Below are 17,788 nucleotides of genomic sequence, written 5' to 3'. Positions count from 1 at the left end.
TGATTGTGAACTCCTGGAGAGCAGGGACTGTCTTTTACCTTTTTATATCTCCAGCACTTAGCACAGTGCTTGGTACCTAGTAGGTGCTTAATAAATGTTGATTGATTGATAGTGGGTTCCTCCTCATTGAAAGTCTTCTAGAAGAGGCTGGATGATGATAACTTCTTCAATTTGTTGTAGTGGGGATGCTTTTTCAGGTATGGATTGGATTTGCTGGTCAATGAGGTCCCTTCCAACTCTGAGATTCTGTGGTTCTTAGCACTCCCTGACCCTTCGATCACCAACCTGTTGCTACTAGACTTCCCAAAGGGAAGGGGGCCATACAGGACTGAAGGTCAGGATGTGTCTTCTTTCATGGGCTTCCATGACCTAAGGATGCATCACTCAGTGGCCAACCTACTGATGATGGTCCTCTCCATTCTTAACTCTGTCAGACAGTTGATGCAGTGTTACTGACACCATCTTAGGAGACTTTGCAGCTTGGAAGACCTTTCTGAAGCTTGCATTTAGAAACTCAGGCAGGTCTCCATACCATGATGAGCCATCAGAATAGAACTTTTGTGTGGGCTTTTTATGGACAATTGTTTATTGATCGTAAAGACAGCCAAATTTTAAAAAAAGGAACTTTTAGGAATCAGTTCATTTTACTGGGTTTTAGATTTTCTGTTAGAGCAGAAATATGCACATACATACATACATAAATACACAGTATATATTTAATATTATAAATGCATATATATGGGGACAGCTAGGTGGCATGGTAGATAGAGTATTGGGCCTTGAGTCAGGAAGTCTCATCTTCATAAAGTGAGATCTGGCCTCAGAAACTTGCTAACTGTATGAGCCTGGGTAAGTCACTTAACCCTGTTTGCCTTAGTTCCTCATCTGTGAAAAAAAATGAGTTGGAGCCAGAAGTGGCAAACCACTCCAGTATCTTTGCCAAGAAAACCCCAAATGGGGTCATGAAGAGATAACTGAAACGACTGAACACCACCAACACACACATAAAATCCTTTTTAAATCATGTTTTTAGCTTGTCATGGGATTAGGGGAGATTTTTGGGTATGGAACAGTTCAGTTTTTAGGGTACCTTAAAAACACCATCAATTCACTTTAACTTTTTCTCATAGTTATGGTGAGACATTAAATAGCAAATTTCAGTCACTGTTCTGGGGTGGATTGCCCTGTGATCAGAGGTTGACAGATGGGACATTTGTCACTGACCACTCCTACTCACTGAACAGTAGAAGAAATCCCATTGTCCACAAAACTGCTATGGAATCCCAGCAGAAACATGCAAACAACCTATGCTTGGTTGTAGGTTTTTGTTATCTGTGATTAATGTTTTGAACAGCTGCAACCTATCTCTCTCCCACCCCAGCCCCCTCCACTCCTTTCCTGGGGAGAGTGTGTTTGCAGAGAGGTCAATGCTCCCGAGTGCCCGTGCTGAAGGTACGAGGTGTCCCCTTAGAATTTAAATGAGGAAGAGAAAATGTTCAGGGCAGGCTGCTGAGGCATTCTGGTAATGGATGCAGCCAGCACCTTAGCACAATGTCAGGTGTTACAAATGCTGACAGACTGATTTACTACATATTGACAGTTTTGGGTACACACTATAATCAGCCTCAAGCCACTGCCAAACCTTGTCTGGAGGAAAATAGCACTGGGGGGAAGGGGAAGGAGAAAGGAGGAGGTATTTTATTAGCATTCAGAATAGTATCCATCACCCAAACTCGTTTGTGCAAAGGTTCTCATTGAAGAGGTTTGATCAGTCAAACAGGAAACATTTGGCTTCCTCTGACATTCTCAACCTTTCATGCATTGTAATATTTAGAAAAAAATATCACTTTGCCCTGAGAATTCTTTGGAATTCTCTTATAACCCTAACTTTTAGGTAAGTTGATCAAAGTGGAGCCTAGCCAGGACAAGACAGTGTGAGGTGAGCTAGAATAGGTGGGGCCTCAAAGCCTGGTCTCCAGTCAGGGACTAGACTTGGAGCCTTCATTATCTTGGAACCTACTTCACCAGGTCCTGCTTTCAAATGTGAAGGCTTTCCCCTCTTTCTTTTTCCCTCCCCCCGCCCAACCCTGGCCGTGTCGACTCTGTCCTGGGCCACAGAACTGTGTGAGAAAACCCTGCTACCTCAGCCCTAAGTCACCAGAGCATAAGCAAATTGCAGGCTTCTTGCCTCCAGGAACAGAGACTCAGTTACCAGACTCAATTAGGGGCTAAGCGCCAACTCCACATGCAGGCTAGATTCTGGTTGTGCTTTATCCATCGTTTGAGTTTGATTCATCGAGGCCTGATTACAGAGAGGCAGCATGGTATAAGGAATGCATTGCTGGATTTGCACTGATGGAAACCCGATTCAAATGCTGCCTCTGCCAATTACTAGCTTCAGGTTACTTATGGAAGTCATGGCTCTCTGGGCCTCAATTTCCTCCTCTGTAAAATAAGGAGAGGAGTTGGGTTAGATGGCCTCTGCAGTGCCTTCTAGCTCTAAATCTATGCTCTTATGAACCATGCAGAAACCTGTACTGGTCTTCCTGTCGGTTCAGCCCCTTCTCTGTTGTTTAGAGAGATAAAGGACTGGCACATTTCCTCCCCTACCTATATATACACACATATACATACACACACATGCACATATACACATGCATATACACACATCTGTATAAATATACACATACACATGTAGATATACATATACACAGCACATATAATCTACATACACATACAAAACACATATAATGTATATGTATGTTTGCATGTGCATATATACATACATGCACAATGTATACACACATGCATGTATACACACACTGCATACACACATGTGTATATATATGTGTATGTATGTGTGTGTATGTATATGTATATATACATACACACACACATACATACACACACACACACACAAACACACAGATGACTTTAGAGGGTGGGATCCCAAACTAGCAGATATTTGCCTCATTCTATGGCTGTTATAAACAGTTACTACATTATCTCGGGCAGCGTGCTGGGATTTTTAAAAAATCATTTTAGACTGGATCTAAGAATTCACTGGTATAGGGAATACCCAGGGAGGCGACTCCCTCTATCAGTACAGATCTGCATTTGTTCTGCAACCTCTGATCCTAGAATTGAGAGGTTATGTGACTTGCCTAGGGTCACACAGAAAGTATGTGATAGAGATAGAACTTGAATCCAGGTCTTCCTGACTTGAGGCTGGCTCTCTACCCATGATGCCATGCTGCCTCTTTTAGGTACCTGGGATGCAAAGACAAAAAAAAAATAAAACCAAACAAAACGGTTCCTGCTGTCAAAAAATTTCGCTAGCATACTCCCATATCTTCATCCCCTCTTTGTTGTTATACAGGGTCATTACCTGCTGATGTGGAAACCTCCTTTGCCTGATGCCACTCCTGTTTTCTCCTAGCATGTAGAGGTATAACTCCCTTAGCCAAGAAGCAGCTTCTCAGGTAAAATACAAGCTTTTCAAGCTCTCATTTCAAGTCCTTGGCATAGGGGGGTGGAAAGAGTGCTGGATTTGGGGTTAGAGAATTTCAATTCCAATTCTTTCTATATCATTTACTACCTGTGTGACCTTGGAAAAAATCACTTAACCTCTCTGGGACTCAGTTTTCTCATCTGTAAACTGAGGAGGGAAATGACACTCAAAGTCCCTTTAGCTTCTAAATCTAATTTAAACCTTTCTTGACTCATATCCTTACTCTTCTTCATGCATTATGCACTCAAACCAAACAATCACTCCACAAATTGAGCCTTCCATCTTGTCTTTGGGGCTTTACATGGACTGTTCCCTATGCCCAGAATGCTTTCCTGCCTCATTCTTCACCTTGAGAATCCTTAGTTTCTCTCGAAACAGTTCAGACATTGCCTTCTCCATGAAGTTTTCTCTGATATCTCAGCTTATGATGCTCTCTCTTTCTTCAAATTACTTGGAATTTACTTATGATCCTAGGATCACAGAGGGAGGAATGCAAGGGACCTTTGGGTCATCTAGCCTAACTACCTCATTTTCTAACTATCTCTGTCTTTGTAGTATCCCCCAGGGGAATGTAAGTTCTTTGGAGGCAGTGAAAGCAGCCCTTGCTTTTGTCTTGGTATCTCAAGTGCCTAGCACAGTGCTTGACATGTAGTTGGCACTAAATAGGTAATTGTGGACAAGGTTGTCAGCAGAGAAGAGATAAGAGAATGGATTCTGCAGCTACTCTGCTCCCCCCTCCACTTCTGCCCCCGGGACTTTTTTTTGCAGAGGTGGGGAATTCTGGATGTTGAATGTGGCATATGTCAGACTTAGTTCATGTGCAGGACAGCTAGGTGGCGCTGCAGTGGATACAGTGCTGGGCTTGGAGTCAGAAGACTCATCTTCATGAGTTCAAATCTGGCCTTAGACACTTACTAGCTGTGTGATCCTGGGCAAGTCATCTAATCTTGTTTGTCTCAGTTTCCTCATCTGTAAAATGAGCTGGAGAAGGAAATGGCAAGAAAACCCCAAATGGGGTCCCAAACAGTTGGACATGACTGAAAAACAAATGAACAACAACAATAGGTTAGCTCTGCTTAACTCCACTCCTTTGAAAGTTGATGTTAGAGGGGATGGTTTGCTGAGTGGTGGTGGTGGTGGTGGTGGTGGTGATATTCAGAAATTAAAGTGATGCAAAAACAGATGATATCAATAAGAACTTACAAAAGAGATTTGTTAAATTGTATTGAACCAATGTCATCTTTCTTCTCAGGGTTATGGTTATCATTGATTCTTCTGGCTCTCTCCCAATCCTACTGTTGAGTAACTGTACCACACTTATATTGGAATAAGGAACTCCCAGGTAAGGAAACTGCCTAGGTCAATTCAGGTTGATGCAACTGATATTCTGCAATTCGGTCTTAGAAAGTTGCCTAGATGACTTAGCCAGGGTCACACAGCCAGTATAAGTCAGAGGCAGGGCATCAGAACAGGTCTTCCTGGATTCAAGATTAGGTCTCTATCCATTATATCATACTGGCTCAATAACAGTTGGAATGTTATTGTTCTGAAAAACATTTTGCTGTTCAATATACACAGCCGCAAACACAAAGAGATTCATTTGTTTACCCAAGAGGTTTAGTCACTTTATACTAAGACCCAGTTAGTGATGGTGATGGATCAAGGGTCATAATCCAGGTCTTTCTACTTTTAACCCCGAACTCTTTCCTTGGGATCAATGCATCTTAGGAGTCTGAACGACAGAAACAGTTTACTTTAGTATCTTTAATTCCATCACTTTGCCTGTCATCGATTCGTCTTATTGCCCCACTCCTGATTCTGGAGATTAGAAATGAAGTATCTGATTTGGTTATACTACAAGGCCACAGCCTTGGCTTTGATTCAGCTGGCCTGATTTAACTGATTCCTCATTCCCCCTCCTCTTCCATGTATTTTCTTTCCTTTATTCTCCTCTTATTGTATGCTGTGGGTGAGAGTGAAGCATAGCACTGGTGCCTTTGGGGGCTGTTAAGCCAGGCCTAGTTATTTTTCAGTCTGATGTATTGGAAGATCTGGTTTCCTCCATCTCCATATATCATTGTCCCCCCTAGTAGAAGATAACACTCTTGGAGTTGACACCACTTGTGTGGTAGAAAAGACTGATGCCTCCCGATCGGGCCCTTCTGCCCCAAGGACATATGAAGACTTTCCTTTGGTACACAGCTATAAGAGACAAGAATTGAGAAAATGCAATCATCCTGCATTTCTCCTTTTGTTTCCTTTTTAATGGGATTAGTCAGTGAACAAAGCACTTAGTGAGTGACTGTTGGGGAGAAGACTTGGACTAGGTACTATGTGAGGGATATTTTCAAGTAACCATGGTCTCTTCATCCAAATAACTAATCGTTTATTTGTGGAAAATGAAAGCCCCCCATGAAACAGTTTCCAAATAACCAACCACAGAGAAATATGTTGGAAGGGTTTAGGGACCTATAGAACATGCAAGCTAAGTACGTGGTACTGAGAGGGGCAGGGGTAGACACACACTTGGAGTCAGGTGAGGTCAACCAGGAGAAAGCTTCCCGCACAATGTCATCTCTGAGCTCTCTTGAATCAAGGAGAAGCTAGAGAATTTCCAAGATGTCATTACCAGTATAATAGACATTGTAGGAGACTTGCCACTAATTAACATTTATTGAGTGCCTACTAGAAGACTCAGATTGGACGCATCCTAGAAGTAGAACTCCTGGTAGTGATGTCAATGGGAACAGGCATTGGAATTCATGATCACGCTGAATTTCCCCATCAGTGAAAAGAGGCCAGCCAGCTTCTCTTGAAACCACATTAAGCAGTTTAAGAAAATGGCTATTTGATTGATAACCTACTTCCTTAACTAAACTCCAATGACTGATTACAAATTGCTCCTACTTTGCCCTGTCAAGTTTAAAAATTTATGTATGTTGAGTCAAAAACTGTCTTCAGGGAATCAATTAGATTTCCATTGATTTCAGTAAGGAATTTTATAAGAATAAGTACAATTATAAAATAATTTATGTGTTTCCCATGTAATGTGATTATGTGCTAATATTTGACATCCATATAAAATCTATAAGACTGAAGGTAAAATTCCATCATTGTTAAAGAATACCATAGATGTTAAGAATTCTGCTTATTCTTTAGCCTATTACAGCTAGGTCCTTATTAGTGTCAATACTGCATCTCCTGAAGTGGTTGATCCTATTTGAATTCACATTATTAAAAATTATAATTATGTAAAATATGGTAATTGGCCCTAGCCCAATAGAAATATTCAATGCGAATTTGAATAATGCAACCACTCCAGGGGACGCATTATTCGAGCTCATTGAGACTCTGGAGGTAGGAAGAAAGTGGAACATTTTGGCTACTCTTCCTGCTTACTGGCTTATAGCTTAGAAGACCAGATATCCACCGTCACTGGAACATTTTCAGTGTTCTCATCTCTTTAGAATTTGCCCTTCAGATTGAAATTTTGAATTGGCTAGGGACTTGGGTCTGGATCTATTTTAAAGATATCTTTTCCTTCCTTCTGTGGTTTTATTATTAAATACAACTCAGCTATAAATGTGGTCAAACATGACTTCCTGCTTTTAAGAAAAAAGACTTATTAACAGCCTCAGCGGCATTCTTGACATTGAATATCTCTTTTAATGTAGTACATTTAAGATCTGGCTGTAAGTAAATTTGAACATATCTCCCTAAAATGATAGAGGTTTAAATATGGAGTAGGGCCAGTAACTGGAAAGTGAATCAACATGAGTGGAATTGTTTTTTTTTGGAGAGGGATTCTGTAAATTCCAAAATTCAGCAGCTCCAACAAGTTCTATATCACCTACAAATGTGAGGTTGTTGTAAAATGCATTTCCAACACAAATGGGTTTTTAAAGTCATTGATCAGTCACTTCTGCCCTTTTAAATGATTGATTTTATTTGTGACTTGGCCATGTAGTTCCAGCATGACTAGGAGAGGAAAAAAGTTCCCAAACTCAGATTGCAATGTCACTAGTATCTATCTACAAACACACACACATATACACACGTATATACACATGTATAGGTATAGTTACATACACATATGTGCATATATATATATATATACACATGCATATAAATTTAAGAATAAATGCTAGAGGTAAGGGATATGTCTTTAAAATGGCTGCTATAGACCCATTTATGTAAGTACCCCCAAATGATATGGTCATAAAATTGAAGTAACATGGCTAAAATATATCTTTTTTTTTCTTTTTAAAATTATGTACACTATAGTGAAAATCTAAAAATATTGGTTGTGGGGAAAGGGGGGAGGAGCTATTGGTGTTGTCTTATTGCTTGTGTCACCGCTTATTTGACCTTGGATATGCCAGATATTGGGACAGTATCCACACAAATTGAAGCAATAAGCTCCATATATTTCTATAATAAGCCATCTTGATCTGTAACCTACATAAAGCATACCCAAGGACTCTTGAATATCTATCCTGCTTGGATGCTATTTACTTCTGATTACTTGTAATATTATAGATTTATTGTGTACATGAACACAAGTTGCAAGACAAGATATTGATTCACAATACCTGGTAATAGAGCAGTAATTGCTTTGCTTTAAAATTAAGTGACCATACTCGTTTCAGAATCTGTAGTATTTCATCATTTCTAGTGGTATCTCAAGATAGGAAATAGAATTGAGTCGACACCCAATTACCCTCGCAGAAACAACAGTTCATAATATATTTCACAAATACAATGACAATCAGGGAGCCTATTCATACTCACCAGAAATGTGACCAAATAGGATAAACTCTAGTTTCCAGACCATGAAATACTCAATAACTCATCTAGTTAAAATAGATGGCATGTATATCAAAGTATCCTTCCTTCCCTCACACCTAAATTCTCCAAACTCTCCTCCAGCATCTTGGAATTCTATTTTATAACATTCCCAAACTGGAAAAGAGAGTGGGAGGATGTAGGATTTATATTTACATGACTGAGTTTATGAATACAAATGAAATCCTAGAACAATACTCTTTTATAAATAATCAGCTTCTCTTCTCAATTAGCATATTAAACAAGTTGGAAGGGGGTTGGGTGGGGTGGAAGGACTCTCGAAAGTCTACTTACTGGGGTGCCCTGGAAATAGAATCGGATGTATTTTTCTCCTTCCAAAGATCTAACTCCCTGTGGCACACAAATGACATATTTTCTCAATTGAGAAGTCATTTACATTCTTTAAAACATCTGTTTATGAATATCTTTGTGATAATAATTGCTATTTACAAAGTTTTTTATCATCAATGTGAGATTTTTAAATGAAGAACACTAGAAGGAACAGATTTCTCCCTTCTGGCAATTATTGGGATAAGCCTTCTATAGACTGCCAGTTTACATTTGGCCAGAAGTACAGTAGGGTGGAAGGGGAATGTTGTCTCTGGTACGACACTTTTTTGTCTTCTCTCTGATTCCTTGACCACTCAGCAGAGACCTGAAAGGCTTAAACACTACATTATTCTTTGAAAAATATGACTGTCTGATAACTGCAATGCCTAACCATGATAATTAAGAATGATGCTATTCACATCCTGATGGACTCAAGGTATAGAATGAGGTATACATTTTTGGACATGACCAGTGTGGGAATTTATTTTCTTTGATTGTGAATTTTTGCTACAATGATCTTTTTCCTTTTCCAATGGGAGGGGGGAGAGAGGAAAAAAAAACCTAAGTACTTATTAATGGAAAAAAAATGATAGGCAGTGTTATTTTTTAAAGAAGGGTAATGTTACCACTGTTAAAATTCTTCCCATCATGATTTTTGTAAGGGGTGAATTTGATCCACAAAGCTCAATGCCGCAGAATGTCAGAACATCTCTCGATTCATCCTTGAACACACATGGGGTATTAAGAGATCTATGGTACCCTAGCGTCAAAGAAGGAAGCAAATGAATAAGTACAAAAACTTCTTAATGAGGACCAGGCTTAAAACCCACCTTAAGCCAGAGTTCCTAGAAATCACTGTCAAGGAGCCGTCAGAAGAAAGGGAATATTCTCTGTGCCATGGGTGATTTACCTTGTTGTGGAACAAAGAAGAACAACATGGAACTATTTCCTATGCTGAATCCTCTCCTTTAGTTCCAACTTACCACCTAAGGAAAAAAAGAGAAAAAAAAATCCACAAATAATAGATTCCTTGAATTGTATATACTAATAAACTCTAAAATCTAGGGGAAAGTGAACACTTCAGAGGAATTTCTTAAAATGAATGCAGTCATTTTTTCTTCCAACTTTGAGTCCACTAAATTGCCTATTATACCATTTTTGTTTTGTTTTGTTTTTGTTTTTGTTTTTTTGCTATTGTACCATTTCACCAAACTTTTAACCTTGGTACTTCCGGAAAGGAAGAAATACTCAGAATGCTGGATTTGGAGTCAGAGGATCTGGGTTCAAATCTTGACTATGCCACTTATTGTCTGTATGATCTTGGATAAGCCACCTAATTTCTCTGGGACTCAGTTTCCTCCTTTGGAAAAGGAAGGGGTTGGCCTCAATGGCTTCTGAGGTGTCTTACAGTTTTAACTCTGTAATCTCATTGTCTTAAATTTCTTTCAAAGATTGTGTTTTCATTTCACTTGATATGTGTATGTGAGCATGTGCATGCATTAGGTACCTTTCTCCAAATGTCTCTTGTAATTCAGTCATTGTAGTTATCAGCAAAGGCACCTGGTTTTGACGTCTTCAGTGTTTATGCTAATCTCTATGGGTTCTACAGTTTTATTACGTACCCACATGAGAGAGCCAAGAAAACAAGTGTGGCTGCATTGACTTTGAGTTCCAGTGGTCAAACTTTTCTGAAATGGTGCTGAAGTTCGTTTGGTTAAAAAAAAAACTATTTAAAAATGGTAAAAGGACCCACATGTGCAAAAATATTTATAGCAGCTCTTTCTGTGGTGGCAAAGAATTGGAAATTGAGGGGATGTCCATTAAGTGGGGAATGGCTGAACAAGTTGTGATATATGAATGTAATGAAATACTATTGTGCTATAAGAAATGATGAACAGGGAGACTTCAGAAAAAGCTGGAAAGACTTGTATGGACTGATGCTGAGTGAAGTGAGCAGAACCAGGAGAATGTTGTACATAGTAACAGCCACCTTGTGCAATGACTGACTTTGATGACTTAGCTCTTCTCAGCAATGCAAGGATCTAAGACATCTCCAAAGTATCATGATGGCAAATGCTATCCACATCCAGAGAAAGAACTATGGAGAACTATTGGAGTTCAAAGCATGCTATTTGCTCTTTTTTTCTTCTGCTTTGTTTTGTTTCTTCTTTCTTGTGGTTCCTCCTATTGGTTCTAATTCTTTTTTACAACAAGACTAATGTGAAAATATGTTTAATAGGAATGCATATGTAGAGCCTATATCAGATTGCACACCGTCTTGGGGAGGGAGGTGGGGATGGAGGGAGAAAAAAATTTAAAACTCAAAAGCTTATGGGAGTGATTGTTGCAAACTAAAAATAAATTAATTAAATTAAAAAAAACTATTAATGTTGCTTTCTAATTGGTAGGTCACTATTATGTGTTAGAAAGGTTCAAGAAATACTTTAAGCTAGAGTAGTTTCCTTTCCTCTGTCTATATCCTACTCACCTCTTAGGTCTGCAATTCAGTAATACTCTTTCAGAATCTGTTCTAGAAGTTGGTTCCTAGCAGGGTCTCTGTCAGGGCCTCAAGTGGTCAAGTTCTAGAAAAGAGAGTTTTTTTCCCTTCTAACCCTTTAAATAATAATCAGGGTATATATAATGCCAGCATGGCATCACTCAGTGTCACACTCTTTGGTGCCTCTTCTTCTATGCCCTCAAAGAGACCTAGTATTTGTTCTGAGACTCCCCATTAGTACCCACTTAGTGGGTTATACTATAGAGCCCATCCATGATTCCCTATCGATAAGGTCGAAACTCGTGTCTAGGGGAATTGTCAGCAGCCCAAATGCACTGACTTCTTCTTGCCATAGGATATTGGGGCACAAATGCAAGTCAGTCTCAAGACTAGTCTTAGCAATACTCGAGGCACCTGCAATAATACATAACCATTTTCATTTCTGTTTTCCTTCAGGTTTACAAAATGCCATCCTCACAACAGCTCTAGGAGGTGAGTAGTAGTGCCTGCTAAGCTGTAATAATGACCCTGGGCTACATTGGTGACCACTTTTTGCCACTTGATAGTTCATCAAATCCATGTATAAAGCAAACTATAAGATTGTAAAGGATCAGAGCTTTAGAACTGGGATGGACCTTGGAGGTCATCTTGGCCAAATTCTCCATTTTAAGGAGAATAATCTCAGGCTCAGGGTGGTCATAAGGATAGTAAATGGGAAATCCAAGTTCAGAACCCAAATTTTTTTTTGACATTTTACACACACTAAATGTGTAACCATCACTTAACCTCTCTGAAGTTAAGCTGTTGTTTATCAACATTTTTACTGTATTCAGAGGAAATCTTAACTTTGTCCTTCTCTAGCATGCTATCTACTCCATACCTTTGTGATATATGCACAAGATCCCCCCTTTTCCTTTTTATCTTTCCTTTTTCTTTTTGTCATTTATTCATTTTTCTTTAAAGTAGGTGATTTTTATGACTTTTATAATTAAGGAAAAGTGCTAGAATTTTAGTCCTCTATCAAAAGCAGTATATATTTGCTTGGAACAAAGAATTCCAATACAAGCATGCCTCTGGCCACTCTGCTACTCTTGGTTATGTGTTTTCAGTACCATTTCTGATATTCGTTGTTCAGACACTTGTGTAATTGTATTTAGATCATAGCATGTTGAGCTGGAGAAGACCTTAGGGATCATCTAATCCAATTCTTGAATTCTTTGTAGTGGTTGTTGAGTTGTGTCTGACTCTTCATGACCCCATTTGGGGTCTCCTTGGCAAAGATACTGGAGTGGTAGACCATTTCCTTCTCCAGCTCATTTTACAGATGAGGAAACTGAGGCAAACAGGGTGAAGTCACTTGCCCAGGACCACACAGCTAGTAAGTATCTGAGGCCTGATTTGAACTCAGGAAGATGAGACTTCCTGACCTCAGGCCTGGCACTCTCTGCACTGCAGCACCACTTAGCTGCCCCTCGAGTTATACAGAGAAGAAAACAGGTTGAGAGGAAGTAAAGAATTTCCCCAAGGTCATATGTAGCATATGGCAAAGCCTGCGTTCAAGCCCAGGTCTTTTGATTCCAGATCTAGTGTTCTTTGGACTATATTTTATCTAATTATATACTGGTGTTTGCATTTCTTTAAGTCTTGCTGTAACTATGTTTATATATTTTATGTTTAATGTAGCATTTAATATTAGTTATTGTGTATATCTAGCTGTTTTGCTGAACTATCAAGAATTTCTCCCAAGAAGAAACTTCCTTCCCCATTAAAAAAAAAAAAGCACAAGGCTTTTTGTCGCTATGCAATCTCTCTACAGGTGCATTACTGTCGTTGGCAGCATTTCTGAACTCTAAACATTTGGTATGAGCAATTAAGGAGGCAAGAACCTTCTTTAATTAAATCTACACCTATTCAAATGCTTTCAGAGGCCCACCTGTGTAATAGGTGCTGCAATAGAGGAACCTGCCATTGAACTCAACAGATTTCTTCAAGGTCTTCTGTGTACAGATCATAGTGCTGACCCCTGGCGTGGGGGAATTGGGATGTGCACTGCCAGGGCTCTCCACGATTGGAACAATTATCAGCACAGAAGCTTCTCTGTCCCCATTGTAACTGTGCAGTATGTGCCCAAAGAGGCAAAGTTAGGGAAGCCAGTACCTCTAATACACCAGTGAAATTCTCTTTCCATTTTCTGATGGCATACCAAATAATCAGCTTTCCTCCCCCAGGGGCTAAAGAGAATTAGGAATAGGAATCAGTGGAGAATTTTGTATTCTTTCATTCTTACTTTTGTTCTTGCTTTCTGGACAACTGGGAAAAACCCTTCTCTATACCAGGCATTCTTAAAGTTTTTTGATTCCTGGACCCCTTGGGTGATCTGGTGAAATCTGTTGACCCCTTCTCAGAATCAAGTTTGTAAATGCATAAAATAAAATACACAGGATTTCAGAGGAAATCAATTACATTAAAATACAATTATCAAAGTATTTTAAAAAATAAGTTTCCTGACCCCAGGTTAAGAACCCCTGACACTAATCAGATTCATTATCATTTTTCTTCTCTGTGTAGGCACAGCAATCAGCCAGGATGATTTAAATTAGAGAATTAAAAAAGATTCCTTTTCAAGGATCATTTATTTCTCTTTTTTTTTGGAGGGGGGTACAATTATCTAGATAATTGGTACAATTATGCACTTCAATTTGCCTGCAAAGACATAAATTGTCGCTCTCCTGGGGGCCTATACATTATTACTGCTTTTAATAATATTGGTTTCTCATTCTGCTCCATTGTCAGTTCTCTTAATTCTGTAGCCTGCCCCGACAATCAGAAACCTTGCCTTTTCATCTCTTCTTTCTCTGAGGGAATTGAGGGTCTTGTTCAAATTCCTAAAATCAAACATTTCAGGGAAAAAGAGAACTCTTCTCTTGACAATAGTGGGACATCTAAGGGAGGAAACATTGAGAGAACACTAGAAGACTAAGAGAAAGGAGTCAAGAACACAAATGACCTATATCCAATGAAGGAAAAAAGAAGAAAGAGAATCAAAGGGAGAGATTAAAGCCAGGGAGGGGAGGATATGCAAAAGAAATAGAAGAAAAATGACAAAAGCAAAACTAAGAGTTTTTTTTTGTCTGTGGAACAAGAAAGCTTCCAAAATGACTCCTCTATATAGAGAAAATTCAACAGTGTTACCTGTTTAATTTTGATCCCCATGTTCCCATAACAAATGACTGCATTCATATTTTCCTGTTGACCACATGAATGCCCTACAATCTTCACCCAGAGTACTATTACTATGCTCCCAAGTTTACGGTCACTTTATTTGCTACAGCTTCTAAGGCTAATAACACCCTAGAGGGTGGCTATTCCCACCTTCCCCCGCCACCGTACTTTGCCTGTTGTTAGATTGTGCTGCTGCTAAAAAGAATGGAGGTATTTCATGTATAACCTTGTGGAAACCAAGAGCCAGGCTTTCTATATTTATGACCGAGAGGGACAGAACAACCTGCTTCCCTACTTAATTATGATTTTTTTCTCCTCTTTTTTTTTCTTTTGGTGAGGCAATTGGGGTTAAGTGACTTGCCCAGAGTCACACAGCTAGTGAATGTTATGTGTCTGAGGCCGGATTTGAACTCAGGTCGTCCTGACTCCAGGGCCAGTGCTGTATCCACTGTACCACCTAGCTGCCCCTAATTATGATTTTTAAAGCAAAAATATAACTGTTTCTCAAAACAGCTAAGTATAAACAATGACTAGTATTAAATACCACATTACATATACACATGTGATTAGAGCAAGATTTAAAGAAATATCAACAAAGTAGGTACCTTACTAATTAATATTTGACTTCTCAATTAGTGTTTAAACTCACTCTGTATTTATTTCCTAGGAATGAATAAAACTAATTCACCTTGAGTCTTTCTTGAGTCAGACCTTTCCAAAATAGTTCTAAGTCTTTAGGCCAATTTGGCATCAAAGCCTTCTAGGCTTCCTTCTTTAGCTGCCACGGCCTGTCTCCATCATAGTCACCAGTTTTTGACTTACCTACCTTGGATATCTATTTATCCTGGTTCCTATGCTTTCTCTTATTTGACTTTATGTTGCAATCCACTGACTCATTTGCAGCTTAGCTCTGATTTCCTATAGAGCTATAACTATAGCTTCTTTCTTTCTGAAAAAATTGCACCTTCTTCCTAGTTACAGATCTAAGCTTGCCAGAGCATACATTTTACTAATGCTTTTGTGAATTATTAAAACATTTTACATTTTACATACTCCTATTAACTGTGTGACCATGGGCAAGTGACTTAACCTCTGTGAGTCTGCTTTGCTGCTTATCATCATTTCCCCTTCCTTTAAAGGAAATCTTAACTGTGCCCTTTCTCTTCATTGCCCTATTTCTACCAGCCCCCTCCCTTACCACCCTGAAGGAAAAATCCCTTATAGACATAGTTCTTTAGTAAAAAATAAATGCTGATCTTAACTATTGAGCAAGAAATAAAAGAAAATCTGTTTCCTTTTAAATCTCCAAGGATATTTAAGCAGACTGAATTTATAAATTGGAGATCTGATTAAAAAAATTCCCCTTTCTACAGGCATTTAGATCATAACAGTTCAAAAGTTGAGCTATAATAATATTTTTCACATCAAATATCTAACAGGTAGCTTTTTAAAAAAAATTGAAATGACTTGTCAAGATAATATCCACCATCTAGTGGTAGTAATTTCGAATTTTACAAAGATTGGGGAAAAGAGGGGTTATAAAAGAAGAGATTAACTGAAAAGATTAAGACAATATTTTGGATGCTGCAAAACAGCAGCTGAGTCTAACTTTGGTGAAATGATTGGCTCATAGATTCATACACAAAGCAGAAGATGGCCATTTACTCTGTTGGAGTAAAAGTTAATATAATGGATTATTGCCCTTTCTCAATATTGGAGCTCACTTTCATTAAATGATGTATCAAATTTCACAGGACCGTACATATAGAGCTGGGAGGCAACTCAGAGGCCCTTTAATCCAACTCCCTTATTTTACAAATGAGAAAACAGAGGCCCATGGAGACTTTTCCTGTTCTTGGAATTCTCCCACTCTTCATCTCTGTATCTTAGATTCCCTGGCTTCCTTCAAGTCACTGCCAAAATCCTCCCTTCTACAAGAAGCCTTTCCTGATTGCCCTTCATTCTAGTGCCTTCTATCTGAGATTATCTCCAATTTATCCTGTATATATTTTGTTTGGATATAGTCATTTACATGTTGTTTCCACCATTAGACTGTGAGCTTCTTGAGTACAGGGACTGTCTTTTGCTTTTCTTTGAATTCCCAACTTAGCTTAGTGCCTGGCATATAGTAGGTATATAATAAGTACATAATATTTTTGCAATCCCACATCACATAGTATGTATATAAATACTATTCTCAATTGTAGTAATGTAATGGCAGATTAAAATGCCTTAGTAATAGCATGCTTTGCAAACTAGATATATCTTTCCCTAAAAATTCAGGGATTTGAGGGTCAAGTGGGGGAAACATTTAAATGTGGACTAGATAGTAAAGAAAGGCTTCATGAAATAGATTTGACTTGAAATAGACCATGGAAGGTGAGTAGGAGAGAATTATATGAAGATGTTGGAATAAGTCAGGAAATTACCCATCTCTCCAACATCCCCCCAAATAACTTAAAATAATACCCCAAAATGAATTTTAGAGTTGCAGAAATAATGAGAAATCAATGTAAAGCAGTTGTCCAGCCTAAGAAAACTTAGAATAATGTTAGGAAAGATCTGACCTCCCCCTGTGCCTGAGTGAAGCATAGCTATCTCCGGGCAGATTCTGCTGGAGCTGGGATTGGGTGGGGGGGCAGGCACACTGACCTTACCATTCAAGGCTGTGGCTGCAGGGGAGCAGGAGCCACTGCAGTGAGTGCAATGGCAGAGGGGTGGGGCCCAGTTGGCTGTGGTCATTCCCTAGAGAGCAGAGTCTGTGGTTTCAGTTCTGGGGCAGAGGAGCAAGCTGAGCCTTGGGGCCTCCAGAAAGACAGCAGGGAGTAAAAGGGTTGCTATGGTAGTGGTGCTGGAAGCCCTGGTTGGGGTTCAGGGGAAGGTAGGAGTGACTGAGAGCACTTATAGAACAAGGTGTGAGAAGGAGGAGCAGTGACAACACCTGGCCTTGGATTACAGGGCACCGGAATAACCAAGAAGTCAAAGGCCCCCAGAGAGAGCTCAGAAAACAATATGAAAAACCTGAAGCCTGAGACATCCCCCACACAGGGGATTAGGGAGGCCAGTGGTCAGAAGTAAATTAGACTTCTGAGGACAGATAGGGTAAAAAAGAGGGAGGAAGAAGGAGAAATAGTGAGGAAAAATAGGATGGAGGGAAATACACTAGTAATTATAACTTTCATTGTGAATGGGATGAAGTCACCCATAAAACAGGAAGCAGATAGCAGAGCGAATCAAAAACCAGAACCTCACAATATGTTCTTTAACAAGAAACACTTTTAAAAATGAGAGACACACATAGAGTAATAACAAAGGGCTGGAGTAAAATTTACTATACTTCAGCTAATGTAAAAAAGCAGAGATATCAATCATGATCTCAAAGA

Source organism: Vombatus ursinus, unplaced genomic scaffold (genome assembly GCF_900497805.2).
Source record: "Vombatus ursinus unplaced genomic scaffold, bare-nosed wombat genome assembly UNPS02004596.1, whole genome shotgun sequence".
Taxonomy (NCBI): Eukaryota; Metazoa; Chordata; class Mammalia; order Diprotodontia; family Vombatidae; genus Vombatus; species Vombatus ursinus.
Note: the sequence above shows the minus strand (reverse complement) of the source record.